Raw genomic sequence first — 23,758 nt, 5'->3', positions numbered from 1 at the left:
TAAACTAGCAGACTGCCACATCATATGTATGTTTGTATGTGTGTGTGTGTGTATAAATATATATTATTTTCGTTTATAAAGCTGTGATCATAGTAGATATACAAATATAGTCTCTTTTTCACTTGCTATTATATCTTATGCATTTCCTTTGTTATTTTTAATTTTTAAAAGCATCAATTTAATGGCATATAATATGCCATAGAATGTACATTTTATGTAGCCATTCATTGAGTTTAGGACAGTTTGTTAATGTCTATTTATCAATGTCATATATAGTACTGATAGAACATCTGTGTGCATAAAACTTAGATTTCCAGAACTGAGGTTTGAGGGTCAAAGGTGGAGGAAGGAAAAAGGGAACATTTTAGGGGAGCTCCTTTTATTCTTGCTTATGCTGATATGCTTTAGAATTCAACACAACTCCTCAGATTTTAGAAGACCACACCTTTGGCCGGGCACTGTGGCTCGCACCTGTAATCCCAGCACTTTGGGAGGCCAAGACGGGTGGATCGCCTAAGGTCAGGAGTTCGAGACCGGCCTGGCCAGCATGCCGAAACCCCGTCTCTACTAAAAATACAGAAATTAGCCGGGCATGGTGGCACGTGCCTGTAATCCCACCTACTGGGGGGCTGAGGCAGGAAGATCGCTTGAACCCGGGAGGTGGAGTTTGCAGTGAGCCGAGATCGCGCCACTGCACTCCAGCGTGGGCAACAGAGTCAGACTCTGTCTCAAAAAAAAAAAGAAGACCACATCTTTCCCGTAGGCACATTCCATTGCCTGCCCTGCCCAGACAGTTCCCGGAGGAACTGCCACACCCTCAGACCCTGGAAGAGGCAGGCCTCTATGGCCAATAACTCTGCCCTTCACTGCAGATGAAAAAGTTGACTGGAGCAGGTTTGACCACATGACCCAAAATCAGCCAGTCCATTGGCTGGCTAGAAACCAATCATATTTCTATCCTCTGAAAAATTGAACTAGGAGACCCAGAGACCATAGGAAACAGGTGGCCTGAGGGCTTATGGAGAAAAGACATTAAATCAAAGTTAAGGTGAGGCACACATAAAAGATGTTGGCCTGAAGGGAAAGGGAGAAAAGGGGAGATGTGCCTAGAAAAACAGAGAAGAGAAAGTGGCCTTTGTTTCTCCTGGCATTCCAGTACCTGCCCCAGGCCAGCTCTGTTTCCTGCCTTTGTGTTTTGAGAGATACCCCTGCTTCCCCTTCCCCTAAATAAATCTCACTTATCACTTGATCTAACTTGATCAGGTCTCTGTTCATTTCAACCAAAAGATCAGTGATTAAAGCGATGGAATGTCATTTCTTCTTAGAGCCAAAGAACATTAGAACTGAAAAAGGTCACTGTGCAATAAACCCCTACCCTGCTCAACTGTGGCTATGAGGACGGTGGGATTGGCCCCACCCAGCTCCAGAAGTGGCCGCTGAGCCAATCAGGTGAATCCCACTCATCTGGCCACAATGATAAGACTCTCCTAGATCCTAACAGTGATGGGTTCAGGAATAGGCATTTGACCTAAGATGGTCCCATTAAAGCAAATAGTCCTCATCTGTGTGCTGTGTCTGTTTTAACAAGAAAGAGGAGGAGAGAACTCCTTTCAATATTATGAAAGTGGTGCATGTCCTGAAAAAAAGAAAAAAGGTTAAATATGGGAAAAGATGAAGAAATAAAATAGCCTCACTGGTAATCAGGAAAATGTCAAAGAAAATCAATGAGACATCACTTTTCATTCAGCAGATTGGTAATTTTTTCCTTTTCATTCACTGTTGACAGTTATGGGAAACACTTTAGTAATGCAGTTGGGAATATCAATTATTACAGCCCTTCTGGAAGGCAAATTGATGATATCTATTGAAGATTAAAATCTTAGAACCCAGTGGTTCCTCCATACCTGCCCTGGGGAAACCCTTGCACATGTGACCAAGGAGTTACATTCGAGGGTGTTCACTGAAGCATTATATGCAATAGGTTAAAATTAGAAATAATCTAAATGTCCATGAGAAAAGGAATAGCTGTAAATAGTTCTGAATTTCTCTATAACTACTTCAGTGCTTTTTTAAAGCCACGCTATGGACTAGTACGCTATAGTTAAAAGAATGAAGTAAATCAAATTGTCATAACACCCAACAAGATCTGTTGAGTGAAAATGCAAGTTGGAGAAAGAAATGTACAGTCAATGTCATTTCTGGGTTTTTTTAAAACCATGCACACAAAGCAATCTGATTCTCATTCATGTGTTTCTGTATATGAATGTGAATATATAGGAGAGAAGTGATGGTCAGGGGGACAGTTTACTTTTACCATGAAATAGTACTTTTGTATAAAATGACTGCAATAACATGTTAATTGTATAATTTTACATTAATACAATTAAGGTTTTAAAAATATGTGTGCAAGGCCAGGCACAGTGGCTCATGCCTGTGATCCCAGCACTTCGGGATGCTGAAGCGGGATGATTGCTTGACCCCAGGAGTTCAAGACCAGCCTGGGCAACATAGCGAGACCCAGTCTCTACATAAAATTAAAAAGTAGCCAGGTGTGATAGCACATACTTACAGTCCCAGCTACTCAGGAGGCTGAGGTAGGAAAAGGATTGCCTGAGCCCAGGAAGTCAAGGCTGCAGTCAATAGTGATTGTGCCACTGCACTCTAGCCTGGGTAACAGAGCAAGATCCTGTCTCAAAAAACATACCTGTTTGTGTGTGTAAACACACATACACACAAAATTTGGAAAACATGCAAAGAACAAAGAAGTAAATAAAATAACCTCCAATCCCACCTCAATTCCTAACTCTCTGGAGCTCTTCCTTCCAGTGGCTTTTGGAAAGAGTCAGGGGTCTTCTCAGGTTCACTCAAAGCATACCCAGTCAGGCTATCAGCTGCCCTTCTGCCCACAGGAGAGTCCTGGGACCATCCAATCCAGAGAACTTCTCATCTAAATAGCACCTTGGCTCTACAAAGTCATTTGAATCACCCACCCTTTGTGATTCAAAATACTAAACAAAGTTAAGAATTTTCCCATGACTCTTTCAATGCCTTTTTTAAAAGCAGTGAATGTCAAAACCTTTCCAAACAAATGCTCCCCTTCCCTTTCTTTGTTTGGGCATTTGTTATGTTTTGCCTTGTTTTGTCGGGATTTTTCATGTCCCTGCTTCTTGGTGCCCTAAACCCACACACAGTCTGCCTCTTGACTAATCCTATACTGCTTCTCTCCTCACCCTCAAGAAAGCTGTGTTTGCAAAGACACACCCAGCTTGCCTGCCCCCACCCCACCCCACATCTATTCCTCCTGTCTCAGTCTTGCCATTGTGTCCAGGGCAAGCTACAGAACAATGAATTCTTAGCAGATGATGGTGTAGCCCTGTCTCCATGTTCTAGCCAACCCCAGTTATGCCTGGCATCCGGGAGTCAGCGTTTTGTAGGCTTCTGTGACATTTGAGAGCTCACATCCCACTTCTTTCAGCATTTGGAGCAGGAAGGACAGAAGGCTGCTCTTGTCACCACCAATGAGCTCATCCTTCTCTGAGAGGCAATAAGAAAGTAAAATTTCACCCCATGAATCAGGAAGCCTGAACTCCTGAAAAGGCACACATTCCCCCAGCTGCCTGACCCACTGACTGACCTTTCCATAAAAAGGAAAACTAGACAAGGCCTCCTCCCTGGAATAAAATAACTGATTAAACAAAATAACTGATTAAACAAGAATAAGACATTTTTTACTAAAACAAACCTTTCACCCCATCGACCTGAATCCTTTGATTTCTGTATACCTTTCAATGTCAGAACACTTTCTTTTCAGTCCTCTTGGGGATGAAGTCACACATTTCTGGGAGCCTTTCCCAACTTCAGCACTTGGGGCAGTGTAACCATGAGCATGTCACTTAACCATCCCAGTTTCTTAATCTAGAAACTTAAACCAGAACACTCATTTCTATCTTTTTGCATTGTTGAAAGGGTTCGCTCTATAATTCTAGTGCAAAATGCACCTTCAGCATCATTCACTATCTCATAATAGTGGCTGCCCAGCTAGTAGATAAATGGCACCTTGGGAGTCAGGTTGACCCTCCTTGGCTGTGCTGTTCTTGAGAGGCTAAGTCTAGGAAGGAAGTAATACAATGTAAGGTCAATCGCACATGTTCCAGAGAGTTAGACTGCCTGGCTTCAAACGTTCTCTCCAACACCTACTGGTGGTGGAACCATGAACAATTTCTCAAGTTCTCCAAACCTTAGGTTCTTCAAATAAAAAGTAGGGAAGTGGAAATAAATAATGCCATGTAGGGCTTTTGTGGTGAGTAAAGGAAACGATGCATACAAAGCACTTAGCATAGTGCTTTGATAAGATTTTGATTCTAAGATGTTGGCTATTCTTACTTTGTTGGTTACTGTAGTAACACTGTGTGAGTACACTGTTGGAGATCAGAATCATTAGGGGTTCCTTCCATAGTAAGATCACACATTCCCTGGAGAAGTGTCAGGTGTGGAAGACTGTCAAATAGTCAGCTGTGGACTAATAAGGCTCTTTGAATTACAAGTGTCAGATGTTCAACTCAAAACTAATTTTAATGAAAAAAGGGGATTCACTCACTCTTTGTGGCAGGGTTGGAGTTCGCCTGAGCATGACTGGCTTCAAAGACTCAAAGTCATTAGGGCTTTCTAACTCCTTCTCTCAGTCCTGCTTCTCTCTGTAGATTGGTCTCTTTCTCTCTTGAATAGATGACTTCCTCTATGGAGCAAGTAACCCCAGAGGAAAGACAGAGCTTCTCTCTTCCAGCATCTGTGTGTGAAATCCAGGGAAAGATTCCAGTTGGCCCTGTTTAGATCATATGCCCACCCCTGGACCAATCACTGTGGACAAATGGATGGAGTATCCTGATTGGCCAAGCTAGCTCTATGCCTTTGGCCAGGGTGCTCTTCCTACCACCTAGAATGGGGGTTGTTCAGCTCCACAAAGGAGATGGGCTAACACTGTTACCAGAAAAAAAGAGAGTAAAGAATATTGATCATATCAATAGATGCCTAGTATAGACAACATCTAGGGGTCATATTTCTTTTTTTCTCCACATTCAAGGTTCAGCTTTATTACTTGACACATTTCCAATGTCTGGAACACTGATTCTTCTAAATTTGACTAATTAAAAGTTTATTAATGTGTAATATCTAATGTAATGCCAATGTATAATAGTCCCTGAGAAGCATTTCCAAGTTAAGAATGAAAAATAAAGTATATTATATGTCATTAAATACAGATAGTTTCTATTCAATCAGATCCACAGTCAACAATCAGCAAGATCAGTCTTTTTAAGTTCTTCAAACTCTTCTGTTAAATCTTCTGTTGTTTTCTATGATGGGGGAAGGAATGAAAATCCCCATTGTTTTTCTACCTCCATACATGCTTGTGATGCTGGGTCATAAGCCTTGCTTTTTTTTTTTTTTTTTTTTTTTTTTTTATAGACAGAGTCTCTCTCTGTCACCCAGGCTGGAGTGCAGTGGTGCAATCTTGGCTCACTGCAAGCTCCACTGCCCAGGTTCACACCATTCTCCTGCCTCAGCCTCCCGAGTAGCTGGGACTACAGGCACCCGCCACCACGCTCGGCTAATTTTTTTGCATCTTTTTTTTTTTTTAATAGTAGAGACAGGGTTTCACCATGTTAGCCAGGATGGTCTCGATCTACTGACCTTGTGATCCACCTGCTTTGGCCTCCCAAAGTGCTGGGATTACAGGCTTGAGCCACTGCGCCCTGGCCAAGCCTTGCTCTTCAAGTTGTATCTCTTGGTAAGAGGGTCACAGGAGGCATCTCATGCAGAGATGAAGCCTGGTCCTCAGATGCTTATTCTAGGTTCCTGGAACTTCTTGAACAATTTGGTCTTTCGGTAAGTTTTTTTTAGAACTCGTCAGAGTAAAAAAACTTCAGACAGAACACCAAAGTTGTTACTGTTTTGAGTGCTGTGAACCCATTCTAGTTGTTAGACAGCAGTTGGCCTGCTGTATTTCTGTAGCCTCCATGTCTTTTGCTGTGTCAAGTATCCTATTGTGACCTTCATCTTCAGGTGATAGCATTTCCAGCTCTTGCAGGATTCTAGAATGCCCTCCTTTCATTAGAATATCCAGTAAACTACCTGCCATAATATATGGGTAATCTTGGCATATAACAACAAAAATAAAGACCAAAACAAAATACAGATGCTGAAACTACTGGGAAGCTCGGCGTCCTCCCCATAAGTTCAGTCACTTAAATTTGAATCATCCTTGCTAATAGTCACAAATGTGGAGTCATTGAATACTGTGAAAGAACTTTAGGGTCTATGATGCAAACCTAACACTGGAATAACGTGATTCTTTTGGCCTTCTTGGAACCTCCAGAAGACAGTCACTCCAGACTGAAGCCATCAGTTGTTATCCCCAGTCTTACAGGACAGTGGGTGGGTTCTCCTACCACAGGATCTTCAGAATGGAGAAGTCTCCATGTTGCTGGCCATCTGGTCCTCTTTCAGACTCCCCCAACTATAACAAGCCAGCTGGTCAGCTTTCCTCCAGATCCTTTAACTATTTTTAACAGGGCCAGTCTGCCTCTGTTCTCTTTCTAAATTATTGCTTTACAATTATCTTAGCACAAGTCTCTGACTTCTTTTTATTTTCCTCAATGGGAATTTTGAAGTATTTGGCATCAATGACTACAGGGTTTTCTTTCTCCGTAGGGTGGCAGCCATGGTTCTCCCCATCTCTGCAAGGGATGTGATTCAGCCTTCTGCTCTGCAGTCTTTTTTGAGTCTGTCTTGAAATCTATCCTCTGACTCAGGCTCTGGGTTTGCTCCAAGCTAAGAGTCTGCACTTCTGAGTGTGATAGCCTCTTTGCAACTTTATAATAAATGGTCTTTGTTATAAAGCATGACACTTCATATCTTTTAGTCCCCCTATGGACTGGTAGCCATTATTCTAGATCTCCTTTTTTAAGTACTAACACCACTAATATTTAATAATTACAGGGTAGTCAGGAATCACAGGAAGTGAAAAGAAAGCTCCTGGGTCCTTTCTCTGCAATTACCTCATCTATTGATTCAGAACTTTTGGAAGGGATGTCTATTGTCCTAACGAAAGAGCTTTCAGGAAAGCTCAGAGGTAGAAATCCAAACTTCTAAGAGCCTGGCCCCAGAAGCATCCTGTTTTATTCTCCACAAAGTGTTGGTCTTGCTGCTGCTTATAATCCTTTGCTCTTCTTTGTTTTTCCCATTTTTCTTCATCTGGGAACTGCTTTTCTCCTTTCTCTTTTTTCCTTTTTCTGCCCTTGTTTGTCGTGATCATTTGTGTCCTCAAAGAGGCTTAAGGCACAGAGACTTGCATACCAAATTAAGCCAGACCCTAAATCCAATGACTAGTATCCTAATAAAAAGAGGAGAATCCCTATTGAGGCATTAAAAAAGAAAAAATGGAGAAGAGGAGGAGCAAACACACAGAGACGCATCCAGAGGAGGAGGCCACATAGAGATGGAGGCCAGGATTGGCGTGATGCAGCCACAGACAAGGAATGCCGATGATGGTCAGAAACCACCAGAAGCTAGGAGAGATGTGGACAGACTCGCTCCAGACCTCCAGGAAGAGCCCGTCTTGTTGTCACCTTGACTTCTGACTTCTAGCCTCCAGCACTGGGAAAGAATAAATTTCTGTTGTTTTAAGTGCCTTTCCACCTCATCCTCACCCCACGGGTTGGTTGTGGTTCTGGTTGCATAACTCTGTGAATGGTACATTTTGTACTTTTTGAGACAGGGTCTTACTCTGTTGCCCAGGCTGGAGTGCAGTGGTGCAGTCATGGCTCACTGTAGCCTTGACCTCCCAGCTCAAGCAATCCACTCACCTCACCCTTCCAAGTAGCTGGAACCACAGGTTGCACCACCACACCCGGATAATTTTTTAAAATTTTTTGTAGAGACAGGGTCTCCCTATGTTGCCCAGTCTGGTCTTGAACTCCTGTGCTCAAGTGATCCTCCTGCCTCGGCCTCCCAAATGTACAATAGTACCTTTTAAATGGGTAAATTTATATGATATGTAAATGATATTCAATAAAGCTGTTGTTTAAAAAATTTTGTCCTGACCTGCCGGTGGCCTCGTTTCCTCCCACTTTCAGGAGCAGCTGCAGAGCCTTCTCTACACATTCTTTGTAGCTATGTTTGCCCTACTCTGCTTCTCCAGCTTCTCTCCTGCATTGATCCCAGCCCTGGGGCCTGCCCACCACTCTACTACCCTGCCAGATCCAGACAGAGAGGGAGAGAGAGAGGGAGAGAGGGAGAGTGGGGAGACGGGGGATACAATGCTTCAAACAAGAGAAAGTACCGTAGAAAATAATAGCATGGACCTACTGAAGGGCATTTTAGGTTGCTTCCACTTTTCCCCCTACAAAGAAATTGTCATTCGCTGTTACTTGTGCACTCGTGTGAGAGTTTCTCTAGGATATAGATGAGAGTGGAATTTCTGGGTTACAAGGTATGTGTTCAACTCCCCTAGATATTAATAGTTTATTCTCCAAAAAAGGTTGAAATAATTTACGATCCTACCAGCAATGTGTAAGAGTTCTCATTTTCCCACATCCTCCCTAGCCCTTGGTATATCAGACTTAATGCTTTTTTTCAGCACGATGATTATAAAATATTATCTCATTGCTTAAAGGGGCATTTCTTTTTCTGATTATCACTTGAACATCTGTTCATAGGTTTATAAATATACAGGTTCTTTATGAATCACCCGTTCATATCCACTGTTAATTTTCTAGGGGTCGTCTTTTACTTTTTGGCTTGTAAATCTGCATATATCCCAGGTACTAATCACTTGCCAGTTATGTGCACAGCAAACATTTTCACTCGGTCTGTGCCTTGTCTTTTTACTTTGGTTATGATACCTTTTATTATTTGACAAGTTTTGGGGTTTTTTTGGTTGTTTTTTTGTTTTTTTTTTTTTTTTTTTTCCCGAGACAGTGTTTTGCTCTTGTTGCCCAGGCTGGAATACAATGGCTCGATCTCGGCTCACTGCAACCTCCACCTCCCATGTTCAGGCAATTCTCCTGCCTCAGCCTCCCGAGTAGCAGGGACTACAGGCATGCACCACAGTGCCCAGCTAATTTTGTATTTTTAGTAAAGACTGGGTTTTGCCATGTTGGCCAAGCTGATCTCAAATTCCTGACCTTAGGTGATCTGCCCACCTTGGCCTCCCAAGGTGCTGGGATTACAGGCGTGAGCCACTGCACCTGGCCTCTTTGACAAGTTTTAATTTTAATATTGTCAAATATTCCTCTGGGGTTCATGGGAATCTTTTTCTTTCTTTGACAAATCTATCTCTACTTCATAAGAATATTCTTCTGTGTGTTTCTTTTTGAAGTTCTATACTCTTTTCCACACTTGGGCTTTAATCCATATGGGATTTATTTTATGTGTGCTATGGGGAAGGAATTCAACTTTTTCTCCATAGATCTCCATAGATATGGTTTCAGCACATTTATTGAATAGTCCTTTCTACCCCTATAATTTATAGTGGCTCTGCTATTAAATCCAAGTTCTCACATACAAATAGAGACCTCAGAAATTCATCCCCCTTGACAAAAGTGCCAACAACACACAATGGGAAAAGGATAATGTCTTTAATAAATAACATTGGGAAAATTGAATATCCACATGCAGAATAATGAAATTCGACCCTTATCTCACACCATCTACTTAGACATAAGACTGGAAGTTGTAAAACTACTAGAAGAAAATATAGGAAAAAAGGTATTTGTCATTGGTCTGGGCAATGATTTTTTTTGGGTATGACACGAAAAGCACAAGAAAGAAAAGCAAAAATAGACAAATGGGATGGCATCCAACTAAAAAGCTTCCACACAGCCAAGGAAACAATCAACAGAATGAAAAAGCTACCTATGGAATGGGGGAAAATATTTTCAAATCATGTGTCTGATAAAGGGCTAATATTCAAAATATGTAAAGAACTCATGTACCTCAATAGCCAAAAACCCAAATTTTGAAATGAACAAAGGACCTGAACAGACATTTCTCAAAAGAACCTATACAAATGGCCAGTAGGAGCCAGGCACGGTGGAACTCACCTGTAGTCCCAGCTACTCGGGAGGTCAAGGTGGGAGAATCACTTGAGCCCAGGAGTTCAAGTCTAGCCTGGGAAACAGACTCCATCTCATAGAAAGAAAAGAAAAACACAAATGACCAACAGGTATATGGAAAGGTATGCTCAACTTCACTAATCACCAGGAAAATGCAAAGCAAAACAGTGGGATATCACCTCACACCTGTTAGAATGGCTATTATCAAAGAGGAAAAAATAAGTGTTAAGATGTGTAGAAATGAGAACCCTTGTATGCTGTTGGTGGGGATGTAAAGGTGGGTATAGCCATTATAGAAAACAGTGTGGAGCTTCATCCAAAAAGTAAAAATAGGACTACCTTATGATCCAGCAATCCCACTCCTGGGCATATATCCAAAAGATATGAAATTAATATCTTGAAGGGATACCTGCACTCTCATGTTCATTTCATCATAATTCACAATAGCCAAGACATGGAAACAACCTAATTGTCTATTGATGGATGATGGGATAAATAAAATATGAGATAGATAGATAGCTGTTACACACACATACTGGAATAGTATTCAGCCTTTAAAAAGGAAGGAAATCCTGTCATTTGGAACAATACAGATAAACCTAGAGGACTTTATAAGTGAAATAAGCCCAACACAAAGAAAAATACTGTATGATTTCGCTTATATATAGAACCTAAAAATGTCAAACTCATAGAAACAGAATGTAGAATGGTGATTACCAGAGGCTGGGAGAATGGGGTTTGGGGAGGTATTGGTCAAAGGATACAAATCTTTTGTTTATACAGGAGGAATAAGTTCAGGAGAGCTATTGTATAACAATGTGACTATATTTAACAATATTGTATTGTATACTGCCCTCTCTGCTGAGAGGGTAGATCTTAAGTGTTCTCACCACACACACACACACACACACACACACACACACACACACGGTGTTACTCTGAATATGATTTTGGTGAATATAAAGATATAGGAAATGATTGTACATGTCATTTGGTAAAAGTAGAATATAGGAAATGGTGTATTTTTAATTATAATTCTGTTATTTAAGATGTTTAGGACCACTACCGAGTTTTCTAAGTCAATCTTAGTTTGTTGTCTGAAGACTCTTTTGGAACATATATGTAGAGAGTCATAACACCTGGGCAATATTTCCAACCTCTGCTGTGGCATTTGACACTTGTCCCAGGTCACCAGAGAGGCAAAAGCACCACCGCCCAGAAAGAACTCCTTCTGGTAGAGGAAAAACCCTGTAAACTCCTTTGTCCTCTGGCTGGCAGCTCCCTTTGACTCAAGGCAATCTTATGGGGAGGGAGTTCTAGTCAAATAGACGTAACAATTCCTACACCTGTGTCCCAACCACACACTCTTCACCTTCTGTATTTGGCCTTTGTGGTAGGCTGACTAAGACTTTCCAAAAATGTCCATGTCCTAATCCTCAAAACCTGTGAATACATTATCTTACCTGGTAAAAGGGACTTTGTGGATGTGATTAAATTAAGGATTCTGAGATGGGGAGGTTATCCTGGATTATCTGGGTGGGCCCAAAATAATCATAAGGTTCTTTATAAGACAAAGGCAGGAAGGTCAGAGTCATAGAAGGACATGTGATCGTGGAAGCAGAAGTCAGATTGACAAATGCTACCCTTGCTGGCTTTGACAATGGAGGAAGGGCACATGAGCCAAGGAAAGCAGGTGGCCAGCTGTAAAACCAAGGAAAAAGATCCCCTAGAGCCTCCAGAAGGAATCAGCCCTTTCATCCCTTGACATTAGCCCAGTGAGATTTATTTTACTTCTGATCTTCAAAGTGTAAGATAATAAATTAGTGTGGTTTTAAACTACTAAATTTACTGTAATTTATTATAGCAGCAATACAGACTTCATCCCCAGCTCCCCTGCCCCCAGGTAACTGGAGAGGGTGACTTCCTGCTCCCTGCAGAGCACCACTCCCAGTCCCACCCCTGGTCCTCACTGCAGGACTTTATAGATGAAAAGGGCTCTCTACCAACTTTTTTTCACATACAGATGCACCTTGATTTACAATGGGGTTACATCCCGATAAACCCATTGTAAGTTGAAACTACTAAAAATCAAAAATGCATTGAATATGCCTAACCTACTGAACATCATAGCTTAGCCTAGTCTACCTTAAAAGTGCTCAGAACACTTACATTACTCTAGAGTTTGGCAAATCATTGAACACAAAGCTTATTTTATAGTAGTGTTAAATATCTCATGTAATTTATTGAATACTATACTGAAATTGAAAAACAGAATGGTTGTGTTAAACTAAACTAAAACTTACAGCCCTTGGCATAACTATTCTATGATTTACAGTGGCAGTGGAACTTAATCTCATGACTAATAATCTCAAACTTGAATCCCCTTCACACACATATAAATTCTTCAACATATTAGGGTTCTTTCTATTACAATACACCACATGACATCATACTCAAACCTCACTGCAAGCCAAAATATAACATCTCTTCTATTAGACTTAATTGGAATAGAAAAAAAAAAATACCAAAAAATGTAGCCCAATTCCAAAAACTCAAAGTACAGTTTCTGCTGAATGTGTATCACTTTCGTACCATCTAAAGTCAAAAAATCCTAAATCAAACCATCCTAAGTCAGGTTCCATCCACACAGTCTTCAAGAGGTCCCTGGTGCAGGCAGGGCTGCCTGTCTCTTTTCTCTGTTCCCATCCTGGGGCCTCTCTGGTTGTTCCCTGCCCTCCCTCAGGTGCTGTCAGTCCACAGGGAGAAGAGAAGCCTGGGAGGTGTCTGTTCAGAGGCATGGCCAGGTTCTAACAAAAGGGGAAGCCAGTAGCAGTGCCCAGGCTCAAAACCTCCCTTTAAAATCTCATCAGCACTCCGTCACCACCACCCCACACAAGCCGCCTCCTAAAAGACTCAGTGCAAAACCCTGCAAGTGCAACTTCAAGACAAGTTCCCTAATTCTGTTCCACTCTCTTCCAACTGGATTGCATCCCCTAAATCCTGTGATCCAGAAATTCTGGAGCCGCCATCAGGAAGAGAGAACATAGGGTTGGATAACAGGGCAGATCCTAGGCATTGTTTTGATTCTTGCTCTAAAGGGGCTTGGGTCCTCAGAACAAACTGGAAAACCCATCACCCTTTCATACCAGAGCATATCCCTGGTCTCCTTGAGGAAGACTCTAATAGCAGAGTTTTAGTGCCTCTAGGGAGAAAGGGAGAAGGTTGCATAATTGCTTACAAAACCTAGGCTAGGTACAGTGGCCCACACCTGTAATCTCGGCACTTTGGAAGGCCGAGGTGGGAGAATTGCTTGAGCTCAGGAGTTGGAGACCAGCCTGGGTAACATAGTGAGACCCCGTCTCTACAAAAATTAGAAATTAGCCAGGCTACTCAGGAGGCTGAGGTGGAAGGATTGCTTGAGCCCAGGAGACCGAGGCTGCAGTGAGCTGTGATTGTGCCACTGCACTTCACTCTGAGCAACAGAGCAAGACCTTGTCTCAAAATAATAATAATAATAATAATAATAATAATAATAATAATAATAATTGTTTACAAAACCTTGTTCTTCAGCCCTCATGTCCCCAGGACCCCCAGGGAAGGCCGCAGGAAAGGAGTTCTTAGAGAACCCACCAACACCCCAGGGGCCTTTAAGGACTCCTACAGGTAGGCAAGACTCTTAGAAAACTAGGACTAGGGCACAAAGGACTCAAAGAAGAGTCTGAACTGAGACAAGGACACACTTAGCATGATTGAGGAGAGTTTAATAAAGAGATCAGTGACATGGTGGGAACCAGATTAAGGGTAACAATCCTGTGATTTATCCTGAAACTAGCAACAGTGGGGAGCTGTTGCTATCTCTAGACCCTGAGGGGCAAGGGAGGGAGTGGACACACAGAGAGACCCATAGCCATGGGAGTAAGCTGTTTAAAGGGAGCCACAGCCTTCAGCAGAGAGAGGCAGCCATCGCCAGCCCAAGCCCTTAATGTGACACATTAAGCCTCAAGCACCTTTAACCACTTTTGCACTTAAAGCAAAGGCCCATTGGTGAAGCAAAGAAGAAATCACCAGTGGCCCTCTGCTTCTTACTCTCATTCCTTGGCCCTAGAGTTGGGTACTTCTTATAGCCAAGAAGGCTTCTGTTCATTGCCCCCATAGCGGGAAGACAAGGGAGAGCTGGGTTGGATCTGACCTTAGTGGTCCTGGGCCAGATGAAGGATGCCACCTAAACCTCTCTCACACCACTGCCCATGTGCACACATACACTTGTACATTGCTCTGCTTATGTATTAAGAGCTATCAAGGGGCCAGGCGCAGTGGCTCACACCTCTAATCCCAGCACTTGGGGAGGCTGAGGTGGGCTGATCACCTGAGGTCGGGAGTTCGACACCAGCCTGTCCAACATGCAGAAACCGTGTCTCTACTAAAAATACAAAACATTAGCCGGGCGTGGTGGCGCATGCCTGTAATCCCAGCTACTCAGGAGGCTGAGGCAGGAGAATCGCTTGAATCTGGGAGGGGGAGGTAGCGGTGAGCCAAGATCATGCCATTGCACTCCAGCCTGGGCAACAAGAGCGAAACTCCATCTCACAAAAAAAAAAAAAAAAAAAGCTATCAAGTACTCCGCAGTTGTTAGTTATTTTATTATCAGGATGCTCTTGGTGGGGTAAATTGGTCTTTAAAATACAAAGAGATTTTGAAGGTCCTGAAAGCAACCTGGAGTGGAAGGGATGAGAAGAAGAAAAAGAGGAGGGAAAACAAGGAAGGAGAAGATCATAAGAAGGCTTAAGACTGGAGTCCACTGTAATAAAACGACCAACAAGACATCTCTAGTAGTGGGATGTCAAAGGATTGTAAGAATACATTTGATTTGAAACTGCTGTGTTATCATGATGTAAACTCCTCCTCTGCCCCAACCCCTAGTACCACAGTGAAGTCTGCTCCACACACAACTTGCCTTGTTTGGCGGGAGTGTGGATTGTGTGGAAAAAGGAAGAGATTGTACTGCACACATAGGAGAAGGCAGAGTTGGATGGAGACAGTCCTTAAACTGAGGAAGCAGAAGTTTAGAACCAGTGGAAACCATAAGCCTCTCTCCCACTATTTCCCCATCCACACCCTAGCCCACAGCCCCAACAACCAACAGAAATGTTAGGGAGACCTCTGGATTTCCCATTTATGAAATAGATGGCTCGAAGGAAGTTTATCTAATTCTTAAGGAATTAGGTGACCCTAACTGACACTTGGGCAACACTTCAATAAACTCAAAACAGACTGAGACAAGGTTCTTGCATTTTCTTTATTGTGTTATTCAATGATTAGTCATTCATTCATTTATTCACTCATTCAGATATGCAGACAGTCAATGAATCACATCTACAAAGGACTGGCCACAGGGAAGGCACTGAGCAGTAAGCACTGAAGATTCAACAGTGAACAAGTTCCCGTCCCCACCCTGAAGGCACTTCTGACTGATGAGTGACACAGGCAAGATGAGCACAGAGAGACAAGGAGGCACAGGACCCCGTGGTCATCCAGGCTCTAGGCAGTAGAAGTGGCACATTGGAGGGAAGTGGCAAGAAAGCCCTCCCTCTGGAAATGATTTGGCTGTGGCTGGCATCACCCAGGTCCTTCCAAATGCCTTCCTTTCAGCTGGACTCCAAGACCCATCTTGGCTACTTACAGTCCCCTTCCTCTAAGCAGCAAGTTCTTCTCCATCTCAGCTGCAGCCACTCTGACTTCTAGATTCTCCTCACTCCAATTCAAGCAGTGAAGTAAGACAGTCTTCCCGACTCCCTTTTTTTTTTGTTACTCCCCAAAAAATGAAGTACCCAGGAATCTCGATTTTAAGGATTTGACTGCTAATTACTATAAGGTCATAGGGGACATAAAAAGTGATAAAATGGGTCTATGTTACAAAGATTCCAAAATCTTACTACATTCTTAGAGTCCTGATCTTGAGTCAGGAGTTCCTGACTTTCTCTGAGATAGTAAATGAAATTATGATTATGATAATAATAATAACAGGAACTGGGCATGGTGCCCCACGCCTGTGATCCCAGCACTTTGGGAGGCTGAGCCGAGTGGATCACTTGAGTGCAAAACCAGCCTGGACAACATGGTGAAACCCCATCTCTACCAAAAATATAAAAAATTAGACCGGTGTGGTGGTGCACACCTGTAATCCCAGCTACTTGGGAGGCTGAGGCAGAAGAATCACTTGAACCCAGAAGGCAGAGGTTGCAGTGAGCCGAGATCGTGCCACTGCACTCCAGCCTGGGCATCAGAGTAAGACTCCACCGAAAACGTTCTTCGCCGAGAGTCGTCGGGGTTTCCTGCTTCAACAGTGCTTGGACGGAACCCGGCGCTCGTCCCCCATCCCGGCCGGCCGCCCATAGCCAGCCTTCCGTCTCCTCTTCACCGCGTCCTCGGAGCGCCCCAAGGCCCCCGCCGCCGCTCCAGCGCCGCGCAGCCACTGCCGCCGCCGCCTGTCCTTAGCCTCCGTCATGACGACCGCGTCCACCTCGCAGGTGCGCCAGAACTACCACCAGGACTCAGAGGCCGCCATCAACCGCCAGATCAACCTGGAGCTCTACGCTTCCTACGTTTACCTGTCCATGTCTTACTACTTTGACCGCCATGATGTGGCTTTGAAGAACTTTGCCAAATACTTTCTTCACCAATCTCATGAGGAGAGGGAACATGCCGAGAAACTGATGAAGCTCAGAACCAACGAGGTGGCCGAGTCTTCCTTCAGGATATCAAGAAACTAGACTATGACGACTGGGAGAGTGGGCTGAATGCGATGGAGTGTGCTTTACATTTGGAAAAAAATGTGAATCGGTCACTACTGGAACTGCACAAACTGGCCACTGACAAAAATGACCCCCATTTGTGTGACTTCATTGAGACACATTACCTGAATGAGCAGGTGAAAGCCATCAAAGAATTGGGTGACCACGTGACCAACTTGCGCAAGATGGGAGCACCCGAATCTGGCTTGGCAGAGTATCTCTTTGACAAGCACACCCTGGGAGACAGTGATAATGAAAGCTAAGCCTCAGGCTAATTTCCCTATAGCCATGGGGTGACTTCCCTGGTCACCAAGGCAGTGCATGCATGTTGGGGTTTCCTTTACCTTTTCTATAAGTTGTACCAAAACATCCACTTAAGTTCTTTGATTTGTACCATTCCTTCAAATAAATTTGGTACCCCCAAAAAAAAATGACTCCACCTCAAAATAATAATAATAATAACAGCAGGTATTGGGTATCTAGGATTTCTAGGTACTTTGCATTCCACAGATACACAAATTTAATAGAATTATCACCTTTTTGCAGATGAAGAAACAAAGGCTTTTACAAAGTAGCTTGTCCAGGGGTGCAAAGCTAGAAAGACATGGATGCGAGGGCTCCACTATTTGCACTGCACCCCACTCCACGTGTATTCCTGAAGGCAGAGTTCACTACCTCCCCCTCCTCCCTTTGACTAGACCTTGGACAAAGGTCAACGGGACCCATTCCTCCATACTAGCCCCTCTTCCCAGACTCAAAACAGAATCATGGTTGCTTTCCCTTGTTTCAAGTAAGCAACCAGCCTCATCAAGGGTCCCTGGGCTAGGTGATGCCAGGCTGCTCTGAGCTTCAGGACTGACCTGGATTCCATACCTTCCTTTTTCTCACAAGCACATTCCTATGCTCAGGTGAAGCAAGGAACTCACTCACCAAGGAAGAGGTCGGAGCCTGCCAATAGAGATGTTTTCGTTTCACATACCGTTGTAAGGATAAAATCATTTTTGTGAAAACACGTGACAGAGTAGGTACTAAATATGTGTGAGTTGATGCTAACAGTCTTTTCACTCATCTCTAATGAGTAAACTCTTCTCAAGCCATCTACCCAATCCTCACTGCTCACTTGAACTAGCTCAGCAAACCACCCCCTCTCCCTAAATCTTAATCTCTTCCTTGTTTTATTAGTTCCCATCTCTCTCAGAAGGAACCTTACCCCTCCAAGGCTGACCCCTCCATCTGGATGCTGGACCCCATGCCTCACACCAGGCCATATCAGTTATTCCTCTTTGTTTGTTTTTGTTTGTTTGTTTTTTGAGATAGAGTCTTGCTCTGTCGCCCAGGCTGGAGTGCAGTGGTGTGATCTCCTGTGTTCAAGCAATTCAGCCTTTGCTTCACAAATTCAAGCAATTCTCATGCCTCAGCTTCCAAGTAGCTGGGATTACAGGCATGCGCCACCACACCCAGCTAATTTTTGTATGTTTAGTAGAGATGGACTTTCGCCATGTTGGCCAGGTTGGTCTCAAACTCCTAGTCTCAAGTGATCCGCCGGCTTTGGTCTCCCGAAGTACTGGGATTATAGGCGTGAGCCACCATGCCCAGCCCAGTTATTCCTTTTTAGTCTTTGGTTTCTCATTCCATCTCCTTTCCCTTGCCTATGTGCCGGCTTCGTCTTACCCAAGATTTAAAAAACAAAAACCTCATGACCCTGCCCTCTTCTCAAGTTATAGCCCTTCACTCCTCCCTTCCATCACTACTGCACTCCCATAATGGCCTGCCTACCTGGTTTTCTGCAAATGGCATCATAAAAGTCACCAGGGACTGCCTCATTGCCACATCTGATGGTTCCCTTTTTTCTTGATTTTGCAGCCACACTTGACCCTGAGGACCACTCCCTCCTAGAAACCGTCCCAGCCCCATGCCACCATCTCACTGGGTTTGCTCCTGCATCTCTGACCACAGCTTCCCAGCCTCCTCTGACACCTCTTCTTCTCTTTAAATGTGGAAAGCCCCAGTTTTCTTTCCTTGGCCCCTTTCTCTTCTTATTTATCACTCTTCCTGGACAATCCCATCCACTCACACATCTGCATCAGTCTTCCAAGTCATCATTGCCAGCACCCAAGCACCAAAACAGAAGTGTGGAGCCAGTCATGCTTTGGCGGAAATTGTGGGTACTGTGAGGGTGCTAGGCTTGGTGCTATCTTTCCCAAAGCTCAGATTTCTGCCTGGTGACCCATGGATACTTTATGCTTAGCTGTCAAATTGATCCACGGGCAAGGACTTCTGCTAGGCACTGGGAAGAATGCAGAGGCTTAAAGCCCTACAACCTGGTCACTAGCCCCCTTCTCCTTTGCTGAGTTTCCCTCCCTTAGGACATCCACATGGCCCCACCCTCCATCACTGCCATCACAAGTTCTATGCAACAGAAGGAATGATCAATTCAAAAAGGATAAAGCGCCCCTTTGCCAACACCCAAATTCCTTATTCTCTCTCCCCAACACACTTCCCATCACTCCACCCCATTCCCCAGTCAAATGGATCCAGCGTCACATGACAACAGTGCCCTCTAGAGGAATGCTTTTCAAATTGCAATGGTGCCCTCCATGTGGCTAATGTATTTTCCAAAGATGACTGGTATCTCCCATCCTACTTGCTGTTCTTACAATGGGACTTTGACACTCCACCCATTATGAAGTAGAGTCTATGTTCCCTTCACTGCATTGGAGTGGGCTTGTGATTCTGAAGAAAATGATGCTATATGACTTCCACTTGAAGCTCTAAGGCACCTTAATCAGTTCAACTGCCCTGAGGCTGCCATGCACAAGGAAGCCCACACTGAGACCACACGGGGACACTACCTGGAGAGAGACAGCTAATTCAACCTGTCAGTGTTCCAGCCCCAGATACTGACCACAGTCACATGAGACACCTAAATCAGAATGGCCTTATTGAGCCCTTCCTAAATTGCTGCCCCAAAGAAACCATGAAAGATACTGAAATAATTACTGTTGCTTTAGGTCATCATGTTGGAATGATTTGTTATGCAGCAATAGATAACTAGAACAGTGGGTCACGAAATCATTTGAGTGTGTCATGACCAGCATTGTTTTTTAAGAATTAACTGGTAGAGAACAGAATAGAATGAAAAATGTAATAACAAAAGTTCTGTTGAGAAACTTTCTTCAGTAAATGTGTGTGTTTGCATATGTGTATACTGGATCAAGTAGTAAAATGTATTTGTCTCTGTGCATCATGTAAAGTTTTTAAAGTTTTAAGAAGCTAGATTATTGTTGCAATGCCAGAAACTACAAAAACCAAACTCCACTAAGGCCAATATCGTCTCAATGAGTCAAGGAGGCTGGAAATTCTAGTACTTTATAAGCAAGTTACAGGTTTACCCATTTAGCTTTGTCATCTAAAGCAGAGGAACAGAAATGCCTTCTGCTTGTGAGAGCAAGAAAGGAGGCAGCTCTTAGAAAAGCAGTGTTCTAGATGGTTCTTGGATATTTTTACTATAATACTTGGTGCCTTGATCCTCAGAAATTAATGGAATTTCTGAGAAGTTTGATGGTATTTTTCTCCATAAAACTCCCGCAGCAGCATCACATGGGGGCTTGTAAAAACACAGATCCCTTGGCCACAGTTCAAAGGTGAGGTAGGGGTCCCAAGGCTCTGTATCTTAACCCAGCCCCCCAAAGGAATTATAAACGCACTAAAGTTTGAGATCTACTGAGTCACAGGGAGGACTGTATGAATATTGAAACTTAGGGCTGGGCATGGTGGCTCATGCCCATAATCCCAGTGCTTTGGGAGAACATGAAAGGAGGATCACTTGAGCCAGGAGGTCGAGACCAGCCTGGGCAACATAGCGAGACCCCATCTCTTTAAAAAAAAATTTAGGTTAACTCTCATGCAAAGGCCATTAACTATCATGCAAAGGCCTGCACTCCAGCCTGGGTGACAGAAAGAAACCCTGTCTTTAAAAAAAAAAAAAAAAAAAAAAAAAAGTTAACTATCGTCCAAAGACCTAATTGGTCAGAATCCTGAGACATCTTCACTGCACCATGGTTGTAACTGAAAATAGCCCTGATTGTCAAGAAAGCTCATCCAGGGCTCCTGTAAAGTAAAAAGCAAGGCTGGAAATGCCTTCATTTCTTTTTTTTAAAAAGTGTAATAATTACAAGACAAGAGACCTAACATAGAGCAGTACCATCAACCCCACCATCAGTTGGTAATCACTGCCCATCCCTGCCTAGCAAGCTCAACCTCATGTTTCCAGGCCTGGGTCACTGTCCTTTAAGGATAGTTTATGATATAAAAAAAATACACACAATATATGTGTCTTTCTATTTTATTACATGTTCTTCAATACATGTAAGAAAAAATACTGTCTGGGTTGCTTTGAGAGTTTGGTTTTGGTTTTAGAATGTTTGGGTTGGTTTTAGGATGCTTAGGATCACTTCACAGATGAGAGATTTAGAAACACTGATTTAACCTTCAGTGGGGAAATCTTCAGTGGGGAAAACTGAAACCAAGGAGGGGAAATAACCTGCCCAAGATGGTAAGTCATTCTTTGCTTTAGGCTTTCAGGAAGAAAAGACTTAGAGAAGATTCACGGGCATGCTAAGTACCTGCTGGTCTCCGATCCCAAGGGGAGTCTGGGGCCCACAAGGGGCCAGTGGCTGCTGGGAGCCACAGGCAGAATCAGAAGAATTGAAGCTATTCCTGGAATTTAGATATATATTTTTTGTTTTTTTCCTTTTTTGTAGAGATGGTGTCTCACTGTGTTGGCCAGACTGGTCTCAAACTCCTGGCCTCAAGCAATCCTCAAGCCTCGGCCTCCCAAAGTGCTGGAACTACAGACATAAGCCACCATGCTGGAATTTTTAAGATATCAGGTATTTAAAACAGAGATCACAGCCGGGCACAGTGGCTCACGCCTGTAATCCCAACACTTTGGGAGGCCAAGGTGGGCAAATCACCTGAGATCAGGAGTTCAAGACCAGCCTGGCCAACCTGGCAAAACCCCATCTCCACTAAAAATAAAAAAGCTAGCCGGGTGTGATGGCATGTGCCTGTAGTCCCAGCTACTTGGGAGGCCAAGCCACGAGAATGGCTTGAACCCAGGAGGCAGAGGTTGCAGTGAGCCAAGATCGCACCACTGCACTCCAGGCTCGGTGACAGAGTGAGACCCTGTCTCAAAAAATATAATAATAATTAAATTTTAAAAAACAGAGATCAGGTTCTTGGCCATTATTTAGAGATTTGATTGTTTTATGAATATGCATAACCATCTAGGGAGTTTATAAATAACCTTCAGTCTAATTGGGTGGGTCTAAATTGCCTCAGCGTGTCTTTAGTCCCAGCAAGCAATAGACTCCAAGTGTGGGCAGGCTCCCACTTGCTGTGACGAAGCTGGCAGAAGCCACAGCAAAGTCAGATCCATTCAGCTCTACTGGGCATAACCCCACTGAGCAAATATTTAAAATATTTTCTGTGTTGGTTTTGGGGTTTTTGTTGTTATTGTTTTTGTTTTTTGAGACAGGGTCTTGCTCTGTCACCCAGCCTGGAGTGCAGAGGCACAATCACAGCTCACGGCAGGCTTGACCTCCCTGGGCTCAGCGGATTCTCCCGCCTCAGCCTTCCAAGCAGCTGAGACTACAGGCATGTGCCAATATGCCTGACTAATTTGGGGCAGGGGGGTTGGTGTGGTTGTTTGTTTGTTTGTTTGTTTGTTTGTTTTGTAGAGATGGAATTTCGCCATGTTGCCCAGGCTGGTCTCAAACTCCTGAGCTCAAGCGATCCACCCGCCTCAGTCTCCCAAAGTGCAGGGATTACAGGTGTGAGCCACCATGACTGGCCCAAAATATTTTTTGAATTAAAAAAATTCCAGGCGGGGCATGGTGGCTCACGCCTGTAATCCCAGCACTTTGGGAGGCCATAGCGGATGAATTACCTGAGATCAGGAGTTCAAGACCAGCCTGGCCAACATGGCGAAACCCATCTCTACTAAAAATACAAAAATTAGCCAGGCATGGTGGCGCCTGCCTATAATCCCAGCTACTAGGGGGGCTGAGGTAGGAGGATCACTTGAACCTGACAGGTGGAGGTTGCAGTGAGCCGAGGGGCAACAGAGAAAGACTTGGTCTCAAAAAAAAAAAAAAAAATCCAGGAAAAGCTTTAGTTCTGATTCTACCTGTGACTCCCATCAGCCCACTGGTCCCTCATGGGTGCCAAGCCACCCCGATTTCCCTGCACTAACACCAGGAAGCTGGTGAAAAGCTGGCACCCTGGTTATAAGCTTACATACAGTGACCCCTGCTGCTGAGGCCTGGAGACACATGCGAAACCACATGGTGCCAACCTCAGGTTCATTCATTCTCCCTGGGCCCAAGGGACTTGCCTAAGGCCCTTACCCACCAGCAAAGCCCACAGGTTGGCATTGGTTGTTTATCAGATTCCAACTGTGGATTAGGAGGTGACAGGGTAGAGAAGTCTAGGAAGCAAGCGATGGTTGGAAAGGCATGGTGGTGGGCACAGAAACTCAAAGGGACCCTCCCTCGCCACTAGCAGAGGGTATAGTCTCAGACAGTGCAACCTAGAGCAGGTATATTCAAACTTGAGGAATGTGTAGAATGTATGTATTTTTATTTTTTATTTTTTATTTTTTGAGAGACAGGGTCTTGCTTTGTTGCCTAGGCTGGAGTGCAGAGGCACAATGATGGCTCACTGCAGCCTCGAACTCCCACACCCAAGCAATCCTCCTACCTCCTACCTCAGCAGCAGCCCCCTCAGCCCCCCGTGGCTGGGACTACAGGTGCATGCCACAATGCCTGGCTAATTTTTAAAATATTTTTTGTA

At 43.8% G+C, this 23,758-nt stretch overlaps 1 pseudogene across 1 annotated transcript; it reads left to right on the top strand.

Moving 5' to 3' along the window:
- The first annotated feature begins 16,410 nt into the window (after positions 1-16,410).
- On the top strand, positions 16,411-17,334 carry LOC103877046 (annotated as a pseudogene). Its single transcript, XR_001894262.3, has one exon. The product of XR_001894262.3 is annotated as a ferritin heavy chain pseudogene (transcript).
- Positions 17,335-23,758: the final 6,424 nt, after the last annotated feature.

The sequence above is a fragment of the Papio anubis genome, chromosome 14 (assembly GCF_008728515.1).
Source record: "Papio anubis isolate 15944 chromosome 14, Panubis1.0, whole genome shotgun sequence".
NCBI lineage: Eukaryota > Metazoa > Chordata > Mammalia > Primates > Cercopithecidae > Papio > Papio anubis.
Note: the sequence above shows the minus strand (reverse complement) of the source record. Positions and strands in the feature narration are given on the sequence as shown.